At 42.2% G+C, this 25,500-nt stretch overlaps 1 protein-coding gene across 2 annotated transcripts in view; it reads left to right on the top strand.

Moving 5' to 3' along the window:
* Positions 1-393: 393 nt before the first annotated feature.
* The window catches only part of rnf152 (ring finger protein 152), a 42,012-nt gene continuing 16,905 nt past the window's right edge, over positions 394-25,500 (top strand). For both annotated transcript variants that reach the window (XM_047568564.1, XM_047568563.1), the window contains exon 1: positions 394-599. The gene's annotated coding sequence lies outside the window, so the exon portion shown is untranslated. The remainder of the gene's footprint in view (positions 600-25,500) is intronic.

Raw genomic sequence — 25,500 nt, 5'->3', positions numbered from 1 at the left:
TTGATATATGGCAAAGCCGTAAAAGAACTGGCACAGAAGGGATAGACTGTGCCCCCTTGCGTGCGCCTCTGTCCCCACTTAAAAAAAAAAAAAAAAAAAAAAAAAAAAACTGTGCGTGAGACCACAAAGCCTCGTCAGGATGGACATTTTTTTGCAGTGCAGTCACAGCTATCGGAGCCACCGGAGCGCAGCGGTGCAGCAGCGGCAGCAGCAGGACTCCCGGCTGGCTGCTCGGGCTGCTCAGCCCCGGTCAGACCCTCGCCGCCGCGTTTATTCTGAACAGCCTTACCTGCAGAACTGCTGTGCGTCTTTCTACTGTACATTTCCTCCCTTCCTCTGACCGTGAGAGGGCGGGTCCGCTTTCAGGGGTGGGGGGGCGGGGGGGAACGCTGTGCGAGTAGCGGAAGGAGTGGGAGGGCTCGTCGGTGTTTGGAAACACAAGAAAGCAGAGAAGGGAGAGCCACGCCGCCCACCAAACAAGCCGGAGCGCGCACCAACAATTCCCCGAGCGCCGCTGTTGCCCAGTTTAAATGCACGGAGGAGCGTGGAGACACACATCCTCTGACAGACAGAGAGCCAGACAGAGGAACTAACAAAAGGTGAGCCCCCCTATTGCCTTAAAATTATCATTTATGGCACGAAGTCTGGCTGAAGGAGTCAGTTTTGAGGAAACAAGTTTATTTCCGAGGGTCGGATTGCTTTGTTTTTGCTGTATGGCAGCATCTCCCGTTGTTGGGCTTTGTCTGCACACTTTCTTTTGCATGTGCATCATGTTCAGGGGTTAACTCAGCACACCACAAATCCGGGTTTTCAATTTAACAGCAAATATATGAGAAAACTCCAATTAGTGCTGCTTTTAAACGAAGTTCCCGTCTGAATTCATCATCTCTTTTTGTTTTGCCCTCACACATCCTTTGTTTCCTTATCTGCTTGTATCAAACTGCTCATCATCCAGTCTGAGCCATTGTTCTTGTGGCACAACGTTGCAGTAATTGGGTCTGAGCACCTTTTGCTTCACTTCTGCATTCTTAGAAACGGGAATGTGGGTTGTGGTCTGGTGAGACTTTTGCAGCTGCCCGGTGTCTGCTTCAATCAACATCTGCTTTTGTTGTGTAAAATTCAACCACCTCTGGAAAAGTCCGCGAATGCAGTGTCTTGTTTTCAGATGCAGAAACGGCATCCAGCTGTGCCACAGGCCATTCACCTACTCTCTAATCTGAGCATCTGTTCCCCATTAATCTAAATTTAAAGTTTGTTGTGAAGTACCATAATCCACCCTGTGTTTCTTCAGCTGCTATACATCAAATATTTAAGATGTGTCGGCTCTTACTGAAATCTTGGCCGGCAGGATTAATGTGTTTTATATTTGATTCTCTGTTGTGGAAGTAGTAAACATTTGTGAGCTGTTTCCTCATTAGATCGAATGCTCGCAGGTTGTGGTGTGTTGTGTGGAAATAACAAGGAATTAGAAAATTGTGTTCATGGCCAGATTAACCAGTCAAAAGACCCTGGGGCCCCAATTATACACCAGCCTCTCGCATTTCTTTGCAGTGTTTACAGCCGCAATGTTTGTCATGTAGCCTAGCAGGGGTAATTTAAGCAAATGCGCCACAGCTAATATTGGTACCGTATATTAATATTAAAACTTCAAAATCTGATAATAAAGGAGACACTTTAAAGGGAAACTGTGGTATATGGGTTTTAGTGAAAACCAAGTGTTCTAGGTTTTTAGGGGTTGTTTACTTATTTAGCAAGTCAAATGTTATTTTTCTGTTACATAATATTAATTCTTTTTTACAATTCATTTAATTATTACCTACGGCCACTTCACAAGTTGCAAGTCAGACATGGACACCATATTCCATCACTTGGCTCACTTCAGGCTTTGTTGTTTATAACCCAAATTTACGGTCATAGTAGCAAGCTAAAATTAGCTTTGTGAGTTGATAAGCTAAGCTCAGTTGGGACAGGTCACATATTAACAAGATAACGTTACATTTGTCAGATGGTTACATTAGCTTTGTTGTTTGGCTCAGTTAGGACGGGTCATATATTTTATATATTAGCAAAACTAATTAGCTTGTTGGTTAGCTAAGCTGGAACAGGTCTCATTGGAAGCTGCCATTATTTATGCTGATTAACTCAAAATCAGTCTAAACGGTTCATCTATTGACAAGCTGACATTGCCTTTATAATTTTCCCAGTAGCTTAGCAACCAGTCCTTTCTTAGCTTATGACATTAGCTTAGTTAGTTAAGTTAGCTCACTGAACTAGTCATATATTAGCAGGTTAACATTAGCTTTGTCACTTGGTTTAGTTAGCTCACTCTAAGTGGGTGATATTTAATTTGTCTGTTGGTTTAGTTTGTTCACTCTAACTGAGAAATAGTCCGGCAAAAACAAATTTTGTTAGTTTGTTACCTCACTGTGACCACATATTAGTGACCACATATTAGCAAGCTAACATTAGCTTTGCCAGTTGGTTCAGTTAGCTATAGTTACTACGTGTAAATGTTACACAGCAACTAGTTTTGTTTTCAATCCAGTTCAATATTTGTGTCTTTGCCGTTATTTCCCGTTATTGTCATTAACGGCGTTTGTGAAATGCATCAAATTTGAGGATCTGCATTGGTGACTCACCGGGACATAATGTAGTAACAAATGCAAAAAGGTATGTATGTTTCAGAAAAAAACAAATTGTAAGAGCTCAGTCAGTGCAGTCATCCAGCCACAATCTTACACTGACAACACTAGATAAACTAAATCTGTTACATATCCCAGAGTTTATAATGTCTGGATTAAACTATCAAAACAAAGTTTAAATCTCTGCGTTTTTGTTTTTGCTTTGTTAGCAAGTTGGTTGATGATAAACTGTTCATCTAAACAACAGTCACATGTGTTCTTAAGTTTAATTTGTTGTTGCTGTAGCAAGAACTTCATTTGCATTATAGGAAGAGGAAGTGCTCTTAGTGGCTCATTTGAGGCTGTTTATTGTGAATAAATGTACCTTTTTCACTTGGAACTCCGCTGAAAGACCCTTGAAGTCGCCTGGCACAGGACGAATGTCACCCATCATGAAAGTTGGACCTCTGTGATGTTGATGTGGTTAAATGTAAATAAATTTCAGGTTTTGTTGACTGAAAATGCTTGACACACAGAAGGTGTAACAACCGTGTACTCTGTTCATTTCCATACAGTCCTTGGAAGAACACCAGATTATGCATATCTGTTGTATTCAGTAGCAGTGTGACTAAATCCCTGTGGGAACATTTCGCCTTACATCACCTACACTCACCAGTATTTACTTGGCTTTATCTAGAACTGTGTGCCTTGTGTGTGCAGTCGGAGAGAACGAAGGTAAACATTTCCTTTGAATTTGCTGAGACATGGAGTGCAAGATACATATACAGCTTTGAAAGAGCTTGACTTGTCTTGACGTCTTATTTCAAGGCGTTTTTGTCTTTATCTTAATTTGTATGGACTTGAGGTATTTGACATGTGATTTTCACTGGCATTGGCAAAGGCTGCAAGATTATGCACAATTGCTCTTGATCCATTTTTGGGTGTTTGTCGTAAGTTGGGTTGAATTATACAGGCGAATTGACCAGATGTGCCAGTCTCATCGTGAAGTTGGCAGTGATTTTTCTTAAACCAGTGTAACAGTTGAAAAGGTAAGTGGTGGTGACATGAACACGGGTACCTATAGTTGTAAAGACATTTTGCTAAAAAGTATAAAGAAAAAAATTGTAAAGATTCATTTAGGTACTTAAAAATACATCAAGATGTACTGAATTTGATCATTGATACGGGTTGGCTAAATTGCTTCAACCTGCGCTAATAAATTTGGTAGTGGAAGCAACTAATTGTATTGTATTGATACTTTGTCAATGTGTTGTTAAGCATTGCTCAGGTGCTTGTTAACCTCATGTTCCCACTTGTGATGGGTTGGGTTTGGAGCTCTGAAAAAGCTGAAGTGAACAGAAGATTTGAAATCCCATCATTCAGCAACAATGGCTGAGCATTAGATGAGGCTTGATTTAGTGGGCTTCTCATCAGCCTCTGGTAGTGAGTATGTTAGTGAAACAAATACATCAAGATGGGCGTTAACAAGATCATTGATTTCATCAAGCTGAATTCATTGAGCCCATGTTGATGTCGGCTGATTAGACCACACTCTTTGCGAATAGATATATTTGCCCTCCACTTGTCGTCTGTGTAGCCCTAAGGGGGACCTCCAGTTCAGCTCTACGCAACCACCGTACATCATTTCCCACTTTGTTCCCTTTCCATTTTCCAAAAGTGCACTTCCGCTGTCTCCTTCATTAATTTCTCCTCTCCTGGGACATTGGCAGGTCAGCTTCCACCTTTCCCTCTGCTTCATTTGCATCTTGGCTCCACATGGTTGCCCAAGTGTTTTCTTGGAGTCAGGTGGCTAATTGGTTCCCATCTGTTGGGAGAAAGCAGCCTTTACGGGATCTCGGGTAATTTGTGTCAAGAGTTTTACCATATTGATTGAGTTTCTTCCCTCCGTTTCAGTTCACACTGATATCTTTTCATTTTCTTCGTACAGCATTTCAGAGTGGTTTCTGATGTCTGGAGCGCTGTGAGCGTGCAATAAGAGCTGGTTTAGTTGTTATTCTGTTACTCCATCTGTTTTGAAGAGGTTTTGAGAGGCACGGGGAAGGCAGAAATGAAACTTCTCAGTCCTTTATTTTTCATTTTACTACTCTAGTCTGAGCGGATGCACATCAAGGTCTCGGAGGTTGCAGAAACAAAACAGACTTCGGGCACTCAATACTTTCACAATACCTATCGTGCAGTGTGCGTTTCTTTTTATGTGCAGATAAGGTTGGGGGGAGGAAGTGATGGCGTCTAGCACTGGCCCAGCAAACCAAAACAGGAAGTGAGAGGAAACAATGAAAGCCGCATTCATGCAAACATGCAAAACATGAAAAGGACAGCTTGTTTACTTCAGCGGGACCTGAAGTAGAGCAAACAAATAATTTCACACCGCTGCACACGTGGCACTTTTGTTGCACCTGTTTAACATTCAGCGTCAACAGAGGCGTCTGTGTTTGGCCTCAGGAGACTGCGATGAACCAAATTCAGCTCATTGATGATATCTAGAGTTTGCATGTTTCTGTTTGCTGTGCAGTACTTTTGTGGAAATGAGACCAATGAAACAATGGATATCCTAAATATCAACCTGTTGTTTGCCATCATTTTGATAGCTAACGTTAGCACCAACCCGTCAGGCAGAGATAGAATCTACAAAACAGAGTCGTTCAGCGTGTTTCCATGGCTTCCCTCTCATACCAGGACGTACAATAAGTCACTGCAGTCTGTTCCTGCATGTAATCCCTAGATTCTTTGAGAAGCTAATGTGCTAATGTCAACATGTGCATTGATTTTTGACTACTGTGCAACATTTGTTCATATTAATAACTGAATTTCCACAATTTATCCATTTTGCTCATATTGTAAAAACAAAAGTGTGCTTCCTGATTTGATTTAATTTGAAAATTTTGCAATTTCTTTTGACCAAATACTAAAGACCTCTAAAGTTTTTATTTTTTATCACTGTATATTTTGCCACCGTACTTTTTACTCTGTAGCACATTTTAACTTGAGACATTCGTCCAAAACTCTGTGAAATATGTAGGTCTTTCGCTCGGTTTTGATATGATTTGGATGATTTATGAAAGGACTGGAAAAAATATGTAGATTTATTGATCATTCAGATAAATGTTGAATAAGATTCTGTGCATTTATGCTATAATTCTTATATATAAAGAGCTTTCCATGTTATATTTCTGTGTTGAAAGCATTGAGCTGAATGTAAGAAATTAGAGAACGCATCTGAAGTTTAAAAAGGTTAGGTCAATTAGAACAGACAAAAGTAATAATTTTCTAACATAATTAGGACTTTAGGGTTTGGTTTGTTGTTGTTGTTTGTTGTGGTCTTGTAATGTATTCGTAAGAGCTTCTTGAGGTTGCTCAAAAAGTGTTTGACGAAAAATATGCACAAGCTGTGCCACTGTTACTTTTACTCTTGTGTGTCTCTGAACGTTCACTGACGCTGCTACAACCATCAGTGGTGTTCCAGTTTCAGCACAGTAACGTTTAGATTACATTGTACATTTATCTTTCCATTAGAGGCCTACACGTATCTCACTTGTGACAAGAACAGAAAGTACTCTTAAAAAGAAACCGGGCTTTATCCTCTACACTGGCCTCACATTACACAATACATACAGTATGTTATTGCTGCATGTTTCAGCTCTCCATCACTCTGTGCATTTCTCTTCATAATTTTCATCACCTAGCCCCTCTGAGAGAGCTGTGGGTGATGAATCAATTTCAAGCCCTTCTTGAGAGCTTCCTGACAAGTGATGAGGTGCTGACATTGACCTTCTGTAACGAGGGAAGGTCTCCATATCTGCCAGATATATATATATATATGTGTGTGTGTGTGTATATATATATAAATAAACAAGCGAATAGCAGAAGGAGAGGGTGAATAGGCGGACTGAAATGCTGTGCCGCACTGCTTGGGTAAATTCAATTTGCGATATAAGAAAAGGGAGAGAAAAGGAAGAAATGAGGTTTATAGTGACAACTGAGGGAAGACGACAGGAATTTCAGATCTCCACAAATTGAGATGCTTTCAGGAGAATTGAACGCACCAGTACTTAACACAGTTATCTTTTTTTGGTTTCCTGATATCCGGGATTAGATTTTGTGCAGCAGTCTTGTGAGCTGATACTGCTGTGTTTCCCCTTCCTGCCGCCCGACACTCAATTTGTCCACCTCCCCTAATCTGAAATGACTGCATGCATGCGGACTCGTCCATCTATCCTTAATGACGCTGTTTAATGCTTTCTTTTGGGGAATGCCGTGGAACCCGTGGCCAGGGACTCCTGAACAGGATCCAATTTGAATCAATCACCGTCTCCCCCGGTGTTCCCGTCGTTTTGCGGCGGTGTCTCTGCCGATGATAGATGCTGTTATTTTTGTTTGCAGGATGGATCGTAAACGGTGACCAATGGTGAAGGCTAATGCATCGTCTGGTGTCAGAGGAAAATCATTTACCTTGCCTTCACAATCCATTAAGTCGATGAGAAAAAGAAAAGTTGGATGTGCAGCAGTGGTTTCACTCTGCCTTTGACAGAATATCAGTGTTGAGTGTTTGTTGTTGTTGTTTTCGTGATGTATTCCAGTTTTTTTTTTTTTTTTTTGTATTTAGTAAATCAAGCTGGTAGTATTGAATGTCAGACTCCTACTGCCACCTCACCATATATCCACAGCAATTAGTTGATTCTGGTTCCTTTTAAAAAAAAAACATTTGGGCGGCCAACGACCATGAAAAAGAGGAAGAAGACGTTTCAACTCCACATGGATGTGGTTGTGGTTTATGGCAAACCACAGTTTCAGAGCATTATAACACTTTGTCCTACTAAACCTAATACTAAGACCCCTGTAGTGGCACACCTGGATGGCGTCCAACTATTATTAATGGTCTTAGTTCCACCTGTGATTGTCCTGTGTTGATGTTGAAGTGTCAGCTGTAAAAAGACCTCTTCTACTTCACTTTATTACCAATTGTTGAATGATGGGACGACCTTAACCTTCTGCAGGCCTCCTCGAGAAGGTTGTCAGTACATTAGTATAAATACAGCCGCGAATTGTTTGACATACAGAATATGGAAATTAATGCTGACTCATGTCTCTCCGTGAAAGCACTGCCGTGGGCTGGATGAGGAGACTAAGAAGGAGTCTTTTTCCAGCCGTCAGGTCGAAGCTCTTTGCTCCTCTGAGTCACCTGCGGCCTGGTTTTAAATGTGTCTTATTGGCCCATTCATTCGCATGAGGACGGACCCTGGAAGGTGCCATCACACCTCAATAATTCCAACCGTTCCAGCACACCTGAAAATCCATCCGCCGTGCTCGCATTAAGCTTAGAAGTAGGCACTTGAAAATGGCATTTTTCTTGCTGCTCTTTTTTGGCATGGTGGGGTTTGTAGCGTCCAGATTTCAAGGTTGTTCTCTTGTACACCTATCCAGGTAACCCAAGGTGGTCACACTGTGATATCAGACCTGGCTCTTGAACACAGCATTTTTGGCTGCAAGAGTTTCCAAGTGATTTCGAGCCTGGGTTATTAAATCCTGCTTTTTGGTGTTAGTCCAGAACCCAATTGTACAAGACTTTAGGTTCAGAATGTGCCTTTTAAACAACTTTAATACTATTACGTCCCCTGCCCTGGCAGTGTTGTCTCTTATATTAGTGATGAAAGAAAAAAACTTTCATTCAAAAGGGAAGCTTTTTGTTATTGTACATTACATTTTCTGTGTGAATATGCAGGTTAGAATCTTTAGTACTAAGTTGAAGTAAAGTTGAAGTAGTTTTATAGAATTGTAAGTACAGAAATGTTGAGCTTGGTCTGTGAAGGATCGCAGTCGCCCAGGACACGATCTGCCCAAATAAACAAGCTGAAACAAAGACTTGGACTCGTAGAGTTTCTTGCACGTGGAAAGAGAGAGTTAAGGAATCTATCCATGTCAAATTGGAAAAACCCGTCTCTGAACAGGGGAGGTAGACTGAGATATAATCTGCTATCAGTTTACAATTAACAGTCTTAGCTCCTGTCCAAGAAGTTTGACCTCCGTTCACACATTGAGACTGAAATCTCTGGACTTTAATGGGTTGTTAGAGAATCATTAATTGGAGGAAGAAAAAGGGATAAAAACAGTTTGCTCCAACTACTATCTAGTCATTGGCAAACACTAGTCTTGTGAATCTTTAATGGTTAACTCACAGATGTTCCTATTTAAACCTTAACCACCCACCAGTCTTTCTATAGTTCTAGTTAGTTTCTAAATTGAAAAAGATACAGTCCAACAAGATCAGTTGACTTTATTTTTTTTGTTTGTTCCATGTTGCTACTACGTTAATTTCCTCACCATACCAGATAACCTTTTATTCTATCTAGATTTCTCTGGATTGAAGCTGCAACAACTGTAATACCGTGCTCCTTGTAAGAGGAAGTGACAAGACAGGGACATCCACATATTCTCTGCTATACACGCAGTCGTTGTCAGCGTTCGACAAATCACAGACTGGTGCTAATAAGGCGTTAATAAATGTTTAATGAAGTTTGCTTTGATTGACCACTTTGCATTGATGTCGTTATTCGAGTCAAATGATCCGGAAATGATTGACGAGCAGAACAGTTCATGGACGATTTACGATGAAAGGGTCCGACGCGCGTCGTAAACACCCGGATCCGCGTGGCGTTCCAGTGTTGGTCGCACATTCGGGGATGGGATATGCACAAGTGACGTAAATATGGAAGATGATGGATGTGTGGTGTTTTTGATGGATGAGGCTGCGCAACGGCGTTGAGCTGTGAAGGTCTGCGGCACGCAAGCCTCCCCCTGTGCAGCGGGTGATGTATTGACAGAGCTCCACAATACCCCCGGGAGTAATTTACAAGGCAACGCAGGTGACACAACTCTGAAGTTCACCTCTTGACCTTTAATGAACTACCGCCAACAGACTCATCATGCCCCGAATTTGCACACTGCCAGCCTCAGGGAGAACTGACGGCCGTCATGTGTCGCCGGCTTTGCATTTAAATTAAAGCTTGACAAATTATAACCATCCATCCTCTGATTGGGCGACACGCTCATCGTGTAGCCGCGTGCTTAGCATCAGCCAGACACCTGACCCACTTTTATTTTATTCCAACATCTGGGGCTGTCTGCTTCGCCTCACCGACTCACACATGTCTTCATAATTCATCACAGGGACGGGACACAATCTGTGGAAGCCGCTCTTCATGAAAGCATCATGAGAAAAGGAATATCAATTGCAGGAGCATATGGCGAATTACTGATTTTTACTGAAGCTCTGAAAGATAATATTGCATTTTGTTTTTATCGGGGAGGTAAGGTCCACCCTTCATATCTGCTGGCATCTAATTTTACTGTTAGATTTGGCTTGGGGATTGAATTTTAAAGCTATTTCAGCTCGGAAATTCTGGCTTGCAGTGGGGGCAGTGGTATTGTGTGTCAAGTTGTGGCTGACTGGAGCCCTGGAGGAGAGTTTTTAATATGGTCGTTATCCCAGGAGGGGAGGGTCTTTGTTGAAATGTGTTTCTTTCAGGGTGACCTCCCCCTTTGAACCTGGCGGAGGTTGTTTGGGAACGCTTTGTAGGAAAAAGGCTGCGTGCTGTGTTGTGTCTGTAGGGCAGAGGAGTTGCAACACACGCCTGCCGTGTTTGAGATTGTTTTTTTTTTTTCCATCCATCTCTTTCCTTTGTCGCACAAGGACACAAGCCCCAAAGCGATGATGACGATGCATTGCAGTGAGCAGGGAGATAGGATGAGTGTTCAAGAAAAGTTGAGAAGAAGGGTAGATAAAAAATGTATAGATGAGCAACAGGGGAGTTAGATTTATTTTGAAACCATGCTGAAGGCTCAATAGGACGTCTGTCACTCCAACACTTTGGTCCTTAGTTATTTTGAATGGATTTAATTTGACATTTGTTGGCAGATGAACCTTGACGACTTGGGCAAACCATATACATTTTACATTACATAACGTTTTCATTGAGTGTGGATGCACATTGAAGGCAACTTTAATGTGTGCTATTGGGAGCGCCATCAAAATAATAAGATACAAGCTAATATGCTAACCAGTTACATATATTGTAAAGTTATTGTTAACTTGTTATCAATCCTGCATGAAAACTCTGGCGAATCTGACAAGTTCATTACTAACAGAGGGGACAATGTGTGAGTCCTGGTAATTTTAGACAATTTGCTAAATTGTCACTTGATACCTGCTGAAAGCTAAAGCACTAAATTATTAGCCTATTAGTCGTCTCTGGCTAAACTATTCATAGAAGGCTAAAAATGGAAATGGAAAAATAATTGTGAGCAGCTCCATGAGTTGGCTACTGCTAGTTTTACAGTATTTGCCAAACTGCTTTCTCTAACATATTAAAAGTTAAGATGCTAAACTGTTAGCAGTATCACCCTTGGCTAAGCTAGAGACGCCAAAAAAAAAAAAAAACAGTTAGTGCTCTTAGTTTGTCCTGGAATTTTAAGAATATATGCTATGCTGCTAACTGTAAGATGCTAAAAGCTACAATGCTTGGTTAGGTCTAACACTTGCTAATATGAGGTGGACGGATGCATCGAACCAAAGTTACATTTATAACCAGTGCACCAGTGTGAAAATTTTGATTAATTTAAAAACTGATTACCAAACTTCTGGCACTGTATTGCGAGAGCCCCCATTTTCAGTTACCCATTTATGAAGGTTTTCTTCTATGTTTTAGCCCCCCTTTTGTATGATTGAGTGACCTTTTTGACAAGTGTGCCACTCCTTTAGCTGGATCTTTATGAGCTTCGTCCATTTACGCCGCAATAAAGACATCCTTTCTTTAGGTTTGCCACTGCTCACTGTGTTCAGTGCTGCCAGCGAGCTTGTCCTCGCAGCCAGATTTATATGCTTGGCAGCCCTTCCACAGATCATTGTTGGACATAAAACAAGTCATGGGAGGCGGGGATGGAGGCGGACAGGGTGTAGAGATGAATAATTTTCATTCCTTTCATTTTCATCCAGAAAGGATACAGTCCTGAGGTGGGTTGTAGAAATTAAATGTCGCATATCAGATGCGTTTGGCGCTGATAGACTAGTCTGTCACATATGCCACCAGAGAATGATGCCCTCGACACAATTCACAATCTGAATGCGGTCGACAGAAATGAAATGTGTGTGAGAAATTTGCACATGCTCCTCAGAAGATAATTCTGTGAAGAAATGTTCTCATGTTGTCCTGGTCACCAGCGAGTCTGCAGCATCATCCCACTCACAGAGATCCACCACTGGGCCTCTAACGTGTCCTTACTGCTGTGGGGAAGCGCTTCACTGGCTCCACCCCCACTTTTCTATTTTGCTCTACCTGTTTTTAAGTCTGAATCAGCACACAAACAGAATGACAAACTGGGCCACGCTGCTTCCCTTTCTGCTACATTACATGTCTCAGTGGCGGCCAGCGAGGCTTCACCCAGCACCTTGCCGGCGGGGAGGTTGATGGTCGCATGTGGCACAGCACGAACTGACGCACGCACTTTAACACAAAAACAAAGACACACACTTAGTGTACGTTCATAGTGTGGATTTCAGGAATTTATTTGACTTGGCTGGATTAAAAATAATTGTTTTCTGCAGGTATATCAAATTTAAATTTAAATCATAGCAAAGTTTTTATGTCTAGGGTGACATTCTGCTGAAATGTTTCAAATTACATGGTTCAACAGCTTAACCTTTCTTATAAGGGCAATTATTTTCATAATTGGATCATCTGCTGAGTATTTTCTCTGTTGATCGATTAGAATCGATTTAAAACTAGATAATTGGAGGGAGCTGATTTGATCGTGGCTGAAAATAGGTGAACTGGACTTATGGAGTTCCTTGAAGACATTTCGCCACTCATCCAATCTAATCTTTCAACTGTCTTAACATAGGACCCCAAGACGTTTGGCACCTTAAAACAAACCTCTGGCTGATAATAGGACATTAAAGTACCGTTCATTGGCAAAATAAAACAGCTCCTATCAAAACCCCAACTACCCACCAGTCGTTTTAAACTGAAGCTGCTTGGATGAAATGTCTTCAGATACTCTACTACTGTTGTGTACCGTTTGTATGGATTGATTGTACCTCAAAGAAAATCAACCAATACTGACATATGAGAAGCTGTTTGCAGAAACATTTTCGCTGCCAGTAAATTTTCAGCTGACCAATCAATTTATTGATGCCTGGCCCACCTTTATAAAATATAGTTTAGTTGAGCGCACTTGACCCAGTTTTCTGTTCAACCATACTTTGGTTTATTTGCTCTTTGTATACCTTTCAGGCTCATCTGAGGTTAGCACCACAGAAAAACTCTGTCAGCCTGAGGCATCTTCATTAAAGTCTCATTAATGAATTTCTCTAAACCTCAAAGCTGTTGGTTAGTGGTTGTTCTCAAAGGCACGATGACAGGATAGATATTTAAAGAGCAGCATCGGTTTTCCAACAGTTTCCATCTTTGTCTCAGAGCTGCTAAAGACTTGTCTTTCGAAAGACTTGGGATATTTTGAACTGTTGTATCTTTGGCGTTCAATGTCACAAAGGCGGTCAAACACATCAGGTGTCTACCGTTTTTTCACTCCAGACCTCATTTGTCTTTGCCTTAATGGGACAGCTGATTGTTTTCCTCCTCGTGAGCATGTTTCCACACAATTTGAATTAATTGGATTGTAAATTGATCCTACTTTGGAGCCTAAATCCTGGAAGCCGTAGCTTTGGCCGCATGCAGTGGTTTAATCTGAATACTAAATGTTATTAAAAGCCTCCCCCTGCTTTGCCTGTGTAGGACAGTGTGTACCTGGTAATGAGAAAAAAGCCCCAAGGGCCTATTGCATTCATTGTGCACCAGCGTGGTATAATTCAGTAATTAATTGCCTTAGTGCCTGGATGGCGCTGTAATGGTTTGAAGATAAACAATATGACTTGCCTTCACTGCCGCTATGTATGTAGTCTTCCTCTCCGAAAAGGTAAGCAGGAGTCAGACTGCAATGTTTCTATAATGAGAAGATAAGAGCTGCAGGGTTATGCAGTGACACATGGTTCTGAAACCATTTATCCAGTATGGAACACATCCTGTCCTCATCGTGACTTTTGGGACTGTCAGCAAAGACCTGTCGTGGGGCAGATTTTTATGACGTTAATGTCAAACAGACTGCCTTTAATTTTTTGACCGCGGCCTCTTAATTTTCTGTTGAGCATTTAATTTAATGATCTTTAAAACCCTTTTAAATTGATGTATTGTTAACTAATAGTTCCAGGAACTGGACTTGGGCGCGAAAAGACAGTTCTCCACAAAAGAAACTTAAAGATTAGGAAAATAAAATAGTTTAAGTGAAGTTGGACACACACAAGAACTAACACATGACAGTTTAATATTCTCTTTTCTTATAATTCCAGCCTTTATGCGTAAAAAAACAACAACATCTACATGGTCAAAAGTCAGAATCACTCTTAAGTAATGTTGTTTTTGAGGAATTAAAGTTGGCATACAATTAAAAAAAAAAAAAGAATATTTTTGTTTTGAAAAAAATGTGTTGGTTGAATCCTATGATACTTTTATCAATGAAATCAGAGTAAGACTACATATCGCATTCAGCATTTACTCAAACACAACTCGTGTGCAGAGCTCTGATTGGTTCAGAAAGCTACTATACAACCCAGCGAAATGTGAAAGGGTTAAACATTTTGAGCTGATTTGATATATTTTTGTAATTCTTATATTTGCCACTTTTTGACATACGTGCCTTAATTTTCAGGAATGGGAAAGTTCGATTTTAAACAAATACATTATTCCCTCGCATATGTTTACGTTGGTCATTTTTGAATTTGTCTGAGGAAAACGTTGGCTTCATCCTTTAATTACACCCTTTGTATTTCTTACCCATTAAGTTGCTTCCAGATGTCAGCAGTGGCCTATTTTCACGACACCAAGCATTTTGTCTTCACAACTTCCCATGTTGTAACCACGAACGCGCCACCTCAAGTGACCTTCCCGTTATAAGACAGAAAAACATTATCAGATTCTCAGTCAGCTGTTAAGTCACCTCACAGTTTTCCGCTTTGATCATTGTGAAGATTTGCAACATTTGATTTCACAAGTCTAAGGTTCTTCTTTTAAATAGGTATTTCATAAGACTGAGTCTAATCCCTTAATTTGATGTTAGTGATCATTTTTTAAACCTTTCTGAAAACAGGAGATATCTCAGTATGCTCCAGCACAGACTCAGAATTTTAAATCCCATCCAGCTGAAACCTCCACGGCTTTTGTGCTTCCCTATTCTTTTCATCTCGCCTGCTCTGCTTACACAGCCGAAGCTCGAAGGAGCCACAGACGCTCTCCACAATGTAGATGACAGGATAAAAAGAGAACGAGTGGTGGGGAATGAATAAGGAAGGGGAGCGAAAAGAATGGAGAGAGAGAGATGGAACAAGAAGCGAAAAGGCCAGGGAGGGAGGATAAGCCATGTCTCCTTTGTCTTGACATTTCTCTCTGGCTCCTCTGGGAGTGAACACCCGGATATAAATGTTCCAAACTGATGATGGAGTGGGACAGGAGGAGGAAGAAGATGAGGAGGAGGAGGAGGAGGAGGAGGGCTTGTTTCATGTGTATTAGTAATTACGGAGTCGGCGTACAATTTGGTTCCACGTTGATGTAATTAAAGGCTTCTGGCCTCAGGCGTTTTCTGCCGACTAATTTGTTTAGGAAGCGCCGATTCCCCCTCGGCCACCGGTGACGATAGCGCTACTGTGACTCTGATGCAGCTGTTGCCGGTGGCCATGGCAACAGGAGGGCCCACAGGTGTCCATATTGATATCTTTGTCGAGCTAGCCGCTCCCTCAGCGGGCTGCATTTAAATTCAGCACTTTGCGCCAGGTGCTGTTTGTCGACATGCCGAAGTAGATGATCTGAATTCACTGCAAAGAAATGAGGAGAGATCAATGGCTCATTTACACCTGCAGATAACATGTTACTTGTGTCTACCGCTAAGAGGTTATTAGCTTAGGCTAATGAATCAAAGCAAAGCTACTGCTCATTCCCAAATTAAGCAAACAACACAGAATGCGCCAATTAATTCATTGAAGTTCGCCCATGTTGTCCATACATGCTGCAGTCAGCTGGTCAAGTCAGTGGCTTCTGAACCAGATTAAAGCGGTAGCTAACAAATCAACAAGCCAGCTGTGTGGAAGTGAAACAGGGATAAGGAAAGAAACTCAGAGGTAGCACACAGACAATCGTTTTTATCTTGGTATTTATGACACTTTAATTTTACAAGGAATGAGTCAAACACAAAGGTTTCACCTCACCTTAACGAGAATGGTCAGCTTTAAGAGGAAGAAAGGATTTTCCTTTTTTTTTTATAGCCGGGTGTAATTTAAAGGCTCCATTTTCAGGTATTGATCCAAATGTTAACGCCTGATTTAACCACAATGCACGAAAATAACCGATGGCACAAGAGTTAATTTACTGCTGCTTTCCACGGAGGCGTCTCAGCGCATCGGCCTAAATCAGGAGAATGTGCCACTCTCGCCATTAACCGTAACAATGTGGATCCTCTCCAAATGAAATTCTGGCACGTGTTTTTGAACTCATTTCGACTCGACGAACTCTGCAGCGTTAGATGTGACTTTCCTCCGCGTACAGCTTCACAGTTTTGGCCAGGACAGCCGACGCTGGCGTGCTGCATTCACTTGCACTTGAGGTCACCTTGCAGGATTTCTTGGAGACGACGTTTCTTGGATGTCCTGTGAAGTTCATGTTCTGACATGATCAAGTTTGAATTAGCTCCTGAACTCGTGATGAACTGTTTCATCACGTCTACCAGACGATTCCAAGAAAAGCGCCACTGAAATTGCTCCCATTACTTCCCAGATAATATAACCATTCTGCAGCATTAAGTCAGACACTTCTGCTGTGCCAGGCTGACGATTTCAGGATTGCCTTTTTTTTCTGCCAGGTGTTTGATTACAAAAAAAAAAAGAACATCTTTATCTGCATCCAGAGGCCTGACCTTGGCCGGTTGAGGACTTATCCTGCAGCTCTGCTTCTTCCAAGATATCCGGCGATAATCGGCCCACTCCTCAGGTGGTCTGAGCCAAAGCTGGAGCCGGCTGTCAGATCAAACAAACCTCCCTCCCCGCTTCCCTCCTCGCATTTTCTTTGAAAACAAATAATTTTCAGCTTTATTGCCAAGAGAAAATCACAGTGAGTGAACAGTGGATAACCAGGAGAAAGCTGCGTTTTCATTTTGCAAGCTGCAGGTCTGATCATCACTCAGTCTGTAAGTGGTATTGATGGGTTTTCACATCTACCTATGGCTGCCTGTGCACTTGCTGTTCTAGAAATCCCGGAGGCAGGACTTTATGAGATTGAATCTGTGGCGGTGCACGCTTAAACCTCCAAACGAGAATCTCCGGTGGCTGTATTTACTTAAAGCTAGATTAATGCCTATTAGATCAAATGAAATCCGGTCCGGTCTGAGATGGGTTTGTAGATTGCTCTGTTGCGGCATGGAGTTAGTGAGTGCGCCTCGGAACTGTTAGATCCTGTTGTTTGGCTTTTGTTTAAAGTAATTACAGAACCTGAGTTGGACAATTCAGCTTCCACTTTATGTCATTTAGAGCAACCGAGGTATAAACTGAGGGACTGGCCGTGTTTAAATGGAGACTAGTTTTCCTCTAATGATCAGGATCGGATTAAAAATACCTCATGGGACCGCTTCAACCAGAACAGACCGATCTGATTAGAAGGGGTTTTCAATCAGAGAATATGAGCGGTGTAAACCTTTGATAATCTGTTCAATGGAAAAATGATAGCTTCTAATTATCCCGTAAACATTTGATTTGACGGTTCTCCTCTGGCTGGGATGAATCCATTCTTTCTGAGCATGGTTTCCCCGTGTGGGATAAACATCAGGTGATGAGTTTCCAGGAGGGGATGGAAACATGAAGGCAGCAAAACAACCAGATGTTCAAACAAGAGTTTGAAAAGACGAACAAAGCCGCAATCAGCGTGGAAATCTTTGGTCATTTCCTCTTATGGGATAATTTGACGCTGTGGGTTATATTTCCAGCAGACTTCACGGTAACAGAGCCACTTTGTTAAAAAAAAAGTCATATAGAGGCTGGTATTTGTTCAGTTGAAGGTATCAGTAGCTATTTATGGTGTAATTAATAAGAAGGCCGGCTACTATTTGTTACGTCACTAAGATGCAGTGTTGAATATATGGCTCCATTTTGGTCATTTTCTCCTATTGATTCACTCCAGCAGATTCGATGCTCCTCAGCAGCAGGGCCACCTTATTAATAATAGGTTGTAAAAATACTGTCCATGTAAAGTAAGCTATACCACAATATCACACAGATTTGCATAACTTCCAAACTCTCTTCTCGGCTGAACCAAGAATAGACCACATCCATAGTATAGCAGTTGAAGGAAGATGATGATGATGATCATGATGATGATGGTGATGTGAGGTCAACTTGGCTTTAAAAAAAAAATAATCCTCAACTCTTTATTTCATTTGAGCAAGACCACAAAGAAAAACCAGACAAGCAAATGGAAATCAGTGAAAGCTCCAGGACACAGTCCGTATCCCACTCGTATCACGTCATCTTCATTTTATTTCCACTTCATTAAAAACTGCTTTGAGACGGCTGCTGTGTCCGGGGTCAGACGGAGGGAAACCGAGGACGTTCGTGAGTCATGTTAACCCTGCCGTGATTATCAGCTTCGGAAATATATGGCCCGCATTTGTGTCGTTCCCGAGCTTGTTTGCGGCCTCGTCTCTTTCCTCCCTTCCTAAACACTTGATGTATGTCTTTCGTCCCGGCGTCTCATATCTCAGCCGCAGTCTTCGGAGGATATTTTATTTTCCTGCGTCCCGTGCTGTCAGCGCGTCTGCTTTCTCCGCTGATTGAAACATGCCTACGGTCTGACTCTGACTCTGCTGCCTGGCTGGCGACACTTGATGCCAAGCAGCTGATTTATGACCTCTGCAGCAGAGTCTCGCCGTGAGACCCCGCTCATCTTCTCATGTGATTCCACTTGACCACTTCCAGTTTCTGTTTTTGCTCGTGGGATTTGGTACATTTCATTTGACTTTGACCCTGGAAACCCCCCCTTGCTGAGTTCGCGTTACGCCCTTCATTGACTGCGCCTTTGTGTGTTCGCCTGTTCCCTTACGACCACCTCGTCTGATGTCACCGGCATTGATTAACTCCGCGGGCCTCGTCAGAGCTTGTTATCCTGTCAATTCTCTCACCAACTGCTCAAGTCATTAACATTTAGGTTGCTGTGCAAAGCGCCTCAGCAGGTGTTACTGTAGCTCATTTCACTCTCCACACCTGTGCTGCTGTCAGAGAATAGAGTGTGATGGAAGATGAAAACACAGTCGGCTCCGTGTTGGTGCTTTGACAGCTGCTGGAAAATTATGGTCTTGCCTCCTGACGAGGAACAGAAAACATTTACTGATCCTTTATTTATTTATATTAATCTGCTATAAGCTACCAACATTTGAGTACAGCTTTCATCTATTGCAATCTATTTTATTTATTGAAGTCTATCTCCCTGTTTTAATCAAGTATTTTGAAAATGAATGTGCGTAGTATTAATATCCGTCTTCCAATTACAAACCAAAGCACGGATGTGAATTTGAGTGATCTGATTTCAGACCTGGTTTCTCTTACTGTCTTTCTTGTTTGTTCCAAAATATGTATCATCTCCCCAAGTCATGGTGCGCACACAGTTGTTCATGGTTCTGATACAGCTCTTAAAACAGTCTAGTGCGCCCCAAATTAGATCAAACCTTATTTATGTACAGAGTCTGAAACGGAGATCAGATCTCAAGTGGTGGCTGGGGACACACGTGGAGACATATTTTCATGCCAGGTGTAAAGACAAGTGCTTAAAAATGAGACATTTGCAATCAGATTTCCCAGGTGGTTGCTATCTGTTTGTTGTTTCTGCACAGTTATAAATAACCACTGAGTTTTTGAAGCGCCCTAATAAGTTTTCCAATTTCATTTTTAGCATTATTGACTTTGAAGGGGTTTAATGAATTCAGGTGTTCCAGTCTGCTAACCTAAAAGCTGTCATTATTATTAGCCGACCTATGAAGCGTTAGCTACAGAGAATTCTGTATACATAAATCTATTACAAACTGTAACCATAGGCGGCATTTGATTATTTGTGAGAACCACAGCAGAGCGGTATCGATGTTCTGTCCCCTCTGAGGAGACTTTTTGAAGCCTGACCGCTTTGTCGGCGGCTTCGGGCAGAAGCTCTGTGTGAGTAAGTGGCCTCCTTGAGCCTTAATATCCTCCTGATGGAGCAGTCATTTTCAAACCCGGCACTAAGATGAGGGAGGTTTATAAACCAGGGCGTCAACTGCGTGTAAATATGCTGCTGAACCTCTGTTGGGAGTCAAGGATCAATGTCCTTCAGTGTTGTGCTAGTGACAAAAATGAAATGTGATCCAGTTTTGAGTAATGCGCCCAACTAGTGGTCCAAGAAAGAGAAGACAAAACCAAAGGCGTATGAAGATAGAGTGAAAATATTGTGGATATAGATACTTTATTGGTCCCGTTGGAAATTCAGCAGGACACGTCTGCTGTGGGGAAGAACTTCACCCTGGAAAATGAAGCCAGACAGCAATTTGTAAATTGTGTTATGCGGACGTGAAGTGGGGTGGTGGAAGAAGAAATGGAATACAAAACAACGACGAACACTGAGCGCTGCTTTTAACAACTGGAGGTGAAAAGGTGAGTTTGTGGTGTTGGATGACCAGAACGTTTCTGTAGTAGAGGACACAGATTTTCTGGAGCTGAGGAACACGCTACCCTCTCCACACTGCATTAACTCTGACAGACCTCTTTAGTGGATACTTAATACAGTTACACGCGTGAAGATAAGAAAGACTTTAATGAATCTCCAGAGGAGGGTTGATCAAAATCGGGATTCGGATCGACCAGTGCTCAGTGTTAATTTATGTGGATTTATCGGATCAGAGGGCAGAAAAACTTGATCGGGACATTCCTAATTAGAAAAATCATTAGCCCTAGTAAACTCAGTCAGGGAAATGTAGCAGAACACTATTGAATTTTGAAAGTGGGTCAAATTACCGGAGAGAGCACCTAGAGCAAATTAGAGCCGTGATGATTTCTTTCTGGTCTGTAATGAATCGCCGTCCGTGTGCGGGAGGAAGTGGTGTGTTCACTGTACTTACATGCCGGGCCAACCTCCGCAGGCTATATGACAGCGTGTCCTTTTCCTCATGTCTCCTCGCCTGGTGTTGTTGACCGCTGCAGTTACAGCTCAAGCTGTCAGCTGCAGGTCTGAGGGGCTTTGCGGAAACCAATTGTTTCCCCGGGCTTTCCATCAGCCGTGTTTAAGAAGCAGAAAAGGCCCGAGAAAGGACGCATTGTGAAGCCGAGCCAATTTCATTAGAGCCGCCGTGAAAGCATGTGAGCACAGGTAGCCTTTCACATGTTCGGCCTCGGGAGACGCATCTGAAGGTCAGCAGTGTCAGCCGTGTATGTACAGAGTGTGCGTCTGTGTGTTTTGTGTTTGACATTTGTCTTTTTTTTTTTTTTTTTCGTAGCCCTGCTCCAGGGTTCTTCTCTTATGTGTGTGTGTGTGTGTGTGTGGAGCTTTAAAGAGAGAGGCGATGCTACGGGGGAGAGCAGTGCTGGAGATGGAGAGGGAGCTAATCAAAGGCTCGTCACTGATGGCGTCTGTGCGATGCTGGGTGCAAGGGTCCAAGGGCGCAGCTCAAACATCTCTGCCTCTTCTCTTATTTTGTTCTTTGTCTAGTGCGCCTCATGCCATGACACAAAGGTTCTTAATCGTGTCGTGATTCACCGGTTAGACTCTGGAGTTGGTTTAGTCAAGGTTCATTTTACGAACAGACTAATCAATCAACGTTATTCTTATTATAAAATGTGACTGTTTACATTTTTCCCAGTGTTTCTATAAAGGTTAAAGCAATTAAAACACATTAATTGAGTTTTTTATCTATACTTTGTTAAAGTAAACAACTGTGAGACGCATCAGTAATGAAAATAATCAACGGTTGCAGATTTACAGCTTCTTTTATGGAAAAAATACAACCTGCCTTTATTTTTTAATTACTTAAAATAGTTCAGTACTCTCAAGCTGAAAATGTCTGTCAGTGGAAAACTATTAGGGAACAGTTTTGTTAACTCATTTGAGGCGGAATTTTACGTAGCTTTTCACATGTTTTCATCGGGCTGATCAGTCAACTATAAATGCAGCATAATCACTAGATGAGCAGGAAGCAGCTTTTGTTGACGCTGTCCTTAGAGTTGTGAAGGAGCTCAGGATTAAAGCCTCAGACGACCCCGGCTGACTCACAGATCAGCTTCGTGATTCCCTGGCAACCTCGGGGTAATGAACAACACCTGATGCCACGGCAACAACACACCATCCGGCGTTAATCCTGACAAATTGCCACCGTGGGTACTGTAGAGTCCTTTTCCGAAGCCCTTTATCTGCCTCGGCTGCACATTCAGCGTGCGACGCAGAGGTTCACACTGCAATCTATATCCTCCAACAGGGCCCATTATGTTAAGTGAGTGTCAACAGGATGCTTCTTTATGTGCAAATAATCGTGTAGGAGCTGCGTTGTGTGTTTTTGTGCTGTGACTTATAGCCTGGACCTCTAGTCTGCTGCAAGTCGAGAAAGTAGAGAATGCAATTAAACTAATTGAACAGAAATATTATGCTTTTGCTTTTGTTTATTCGAGCAAATCCTCCATCTATGAGCGAACTCCTTGTTTTCGGCGTCTGGTGTGGCCCCCTCGTTTAGCAGCGACGCCGACTAAATGTTCCCGATGACACTGTGTGAAAATTCACTGATGTTTTCAGGGTGTTTTTGTCGCAGAAGTGCAGAAAAATCCTAGCGGCGCGAATACTTTTAAGCGGCGCTGTATATGCATCTTGTGTGGCTTTGATGTAGGAGCTTCTGTTGTCGTCCCTCATGTCACCATCGGCCTCCTGCTCAGCTGTCAGACATCCCCGTAAAGACTGGGAGCCTTCCAGCCGGGGATAAGGCATGCAGGAATATCAAAGCCTATTTACTCGCTAACATCTAGGGACATTTTCTGGTGGATGACTGGGAAAGAAATCTCTCCTAAAAGCGGAAGTTAAGCACCGAACAGGAGAAAACGAGCGGAGGCTTTGAGGCTGTGAGCGTGTGAGATCCAAATGCCTCGGAAACAAATCTGAGCTGATCAATGGTGAACGGACACTCGAGCACAGCTGTGGGCGTTCACAGCTCCGGTTATCAGTTTTAATAGTTTCCGAAATATCGCTACTGGACAGAGGGGAATCTGGGCCATGAGAAATCCATACTAAAAGTGAATTTAACATTGTATTAAACTTGACAAAGTGGCTCCGCTTGCTGTGAGGCATCACATCTGCCAGAAATTCTACACAAGAAGATTACTGTCTTTGTTGAGGTTCCGACTGCAGAAATGTGAATCTACGCGGGGGCTGGCGGCATCGACAGTATCGGCACGTGGGACGTCCTCACGCATTTGTCAGATGAAGACCTGACCCCCTGACTCGCGAGCTACATGCCAATCAGTGTATCGACCCATTGGTGTTCTCACCGGCCGGAGGTGTCCAAGCTGACATCAGTCTTGGTGAAATGTTCCTCTCCTTGGCCGTGTGTCAAACTTGTCCTCAGCCGCAGCGCTGTCTGTTTTGCTGTGAAAGAGACACGCAAGGAGGGTGTAAAATATAGCCGACAGGAGACGTCACGACCGTTTCTCAAACTGTATGAGCAGCGGCGTCAGTATACAGACAACTCAGAGGTTAATGCTTACTTTACCTTCGTTTACAGGCTTTTATCTCTAAATCGCTCATTTTGTTCTTCAGGAAAGTAGCCCGTAATTGTTTCTGCCATCTGATGGCACAAATATTAGCAGAATAGAGAGATGTTTGACCCTGATGAGAAGCACACAAATTCTAACCTTGGATGAATGGATGTTGGTGGGAGCAAGCAGCACTGTGAGCTTCTCTGCTGCTAATTTTGCAGCACGTGTCTGGGATTTTACCTGGGGACTGAAAAGGCTCTTGGCTAATTGCAGGGAACCTGACAGAGTGAATTATGCAGCCTTGTGAGTGGCTCAGCAGCAATGGGGGCGGGGCCTATTGTGTACGGGAGGCTTAGATTGACAGGTCTCGACTAGTGTGTCGCTCTGTGGTGAAATGATGGCTCCTGTATCACAGAATGAGTGAAGTGCTGACTGAAAGATAACGTCTTCTCCCTCCATTTATAAAATATTTTGGATACGTGTTAATGTGTGTTTAAGGACATTTGTGGGGGAAAATAAAAAAATTTAAAAAAATATGAAAAAAGTCTAATCAACCAAAGATTTTGCGACCCTCTCTGCAGTACATCCGCAGACCCCTAGGGGTTGCGGCATCCCTGTTGAAGACCCATGTTGTAGTGTGTTTAAGACATTTCCTGTTACTTTTCATTTTTAAAGTGTATTTTACAACACGGCTGGCTTCTTTTTGCCCTTCCAGGAACGCTTGAGCTGCTACTTAATGATTTCCACTCTCCGTCCCGCTGGTTCCTCAATTTCCTTGTTTTTAAAGATTTCAATTTGGACTTTAAATAGACGGATTAAACATTCATAATTGGTTTATTCTCAGTGGATTTTGGATTATAAGAAAGAACTATGTCAACTTGCTCGAAAGATGGAATTATTTTTGCGGGGGAAAAAAAAAGAAAGCTCACTGAAAGGACAGAGCAACTTTCTGAAAAACATCTTCAAGTACGCAGTGAAGGCCTTAAATGTCTGCTTCCCACTTACTGCCGGGAATTGATTGATAATTATGGTGCATTCAGGAGAACAAAGTCATTGATTCGTCATTGATAATTAGTGGCGGAAGAAATAGTCCATTCACGCATACAATTAGTATGGGGCTGGAGCCAAAAGGTGATTAGCGTAGCTTAGCACAAACACTGGAGTCCTTGTGAAGTCTCGCTGCTGAATCCTTCCAAAATAACATACCGACATGTTCTAAACTCATTATATCGTGAAAACACAGTTGCGCATGTTATAGTAGGACCTGGACCAATTTTCAAGTCAGTGTTACACACCAGAGTCTGTTTCCAGATGTTGGGGAGAGCTTGTGCATATTTGGCAGATGCATGTTATAGATTTGCACCTCCATTAACTATAGTCATTACATGTGCCAGAGACGCTCCATTAAGCTGAATGAAACGACAGAGGAGACGCGAAACAACTACCAAGATGCAACAAAGAGATGCGACAAAATAATTCCAAAAGAGACACAAAAACAGAGATGCAAAAGATCTACAAAGAAATGCAAATCTGCAAGAAATGCATGGAGAACAGCCATAAAGAGGTCAAAAGGGCGACAAAGAGATGCAAAACAGCTACAAAGATATGAGTGATGCAAACAGTGACAAGGTGTCACAACATGATTGCAAAGAGATTCAAATGATCAGAAAGTGATGCAGAGCAACCACAAAGAGACGCAAAACAGACTCTAAGACACCACAAATAGATGCACTGTAGCTATGAAGATTAAAGCTGTGCAACAATGATAGCCAAATGTCAACAGCTACGGAGACAAGTAGTGACAAAGCGATGCAAATGCACAAAACAACCACAAATATAGGAGAAATGAATCAAGGATTCAAGGATTCAGGTCCCTGGTTATTTCCCATAGTAACTAAAATATATAGACACTAAATAAACACTATAGGTGTAAATAAACAGTATAGATAAGAATAAAGAAAAAATAAAATGAAACATAAGTAAAGACGTGTCTTTTACAGAAACCAGGGTCTTCCCATT

Source organism: Mugil cephalus, chromosome 18 (genome assembly GCF_022458985.1).
Source record: "Mugil cephalus isolate CIBA_MC_2020 chromosome 18, CIBA_Mcephalus_1.1, whole genome shotgun sequence".
NCBI lineage: Eukaryota > Metazoa > Chordata > Actinopteri > Mugiliformes > Mugilidae > Mugil > Mugil cephalus.
The sequence above is the reverse complement of the archived record's forward strand: the minus strand, read 5'-3'. Positions and strand labels throughout refer to the sequence as shown.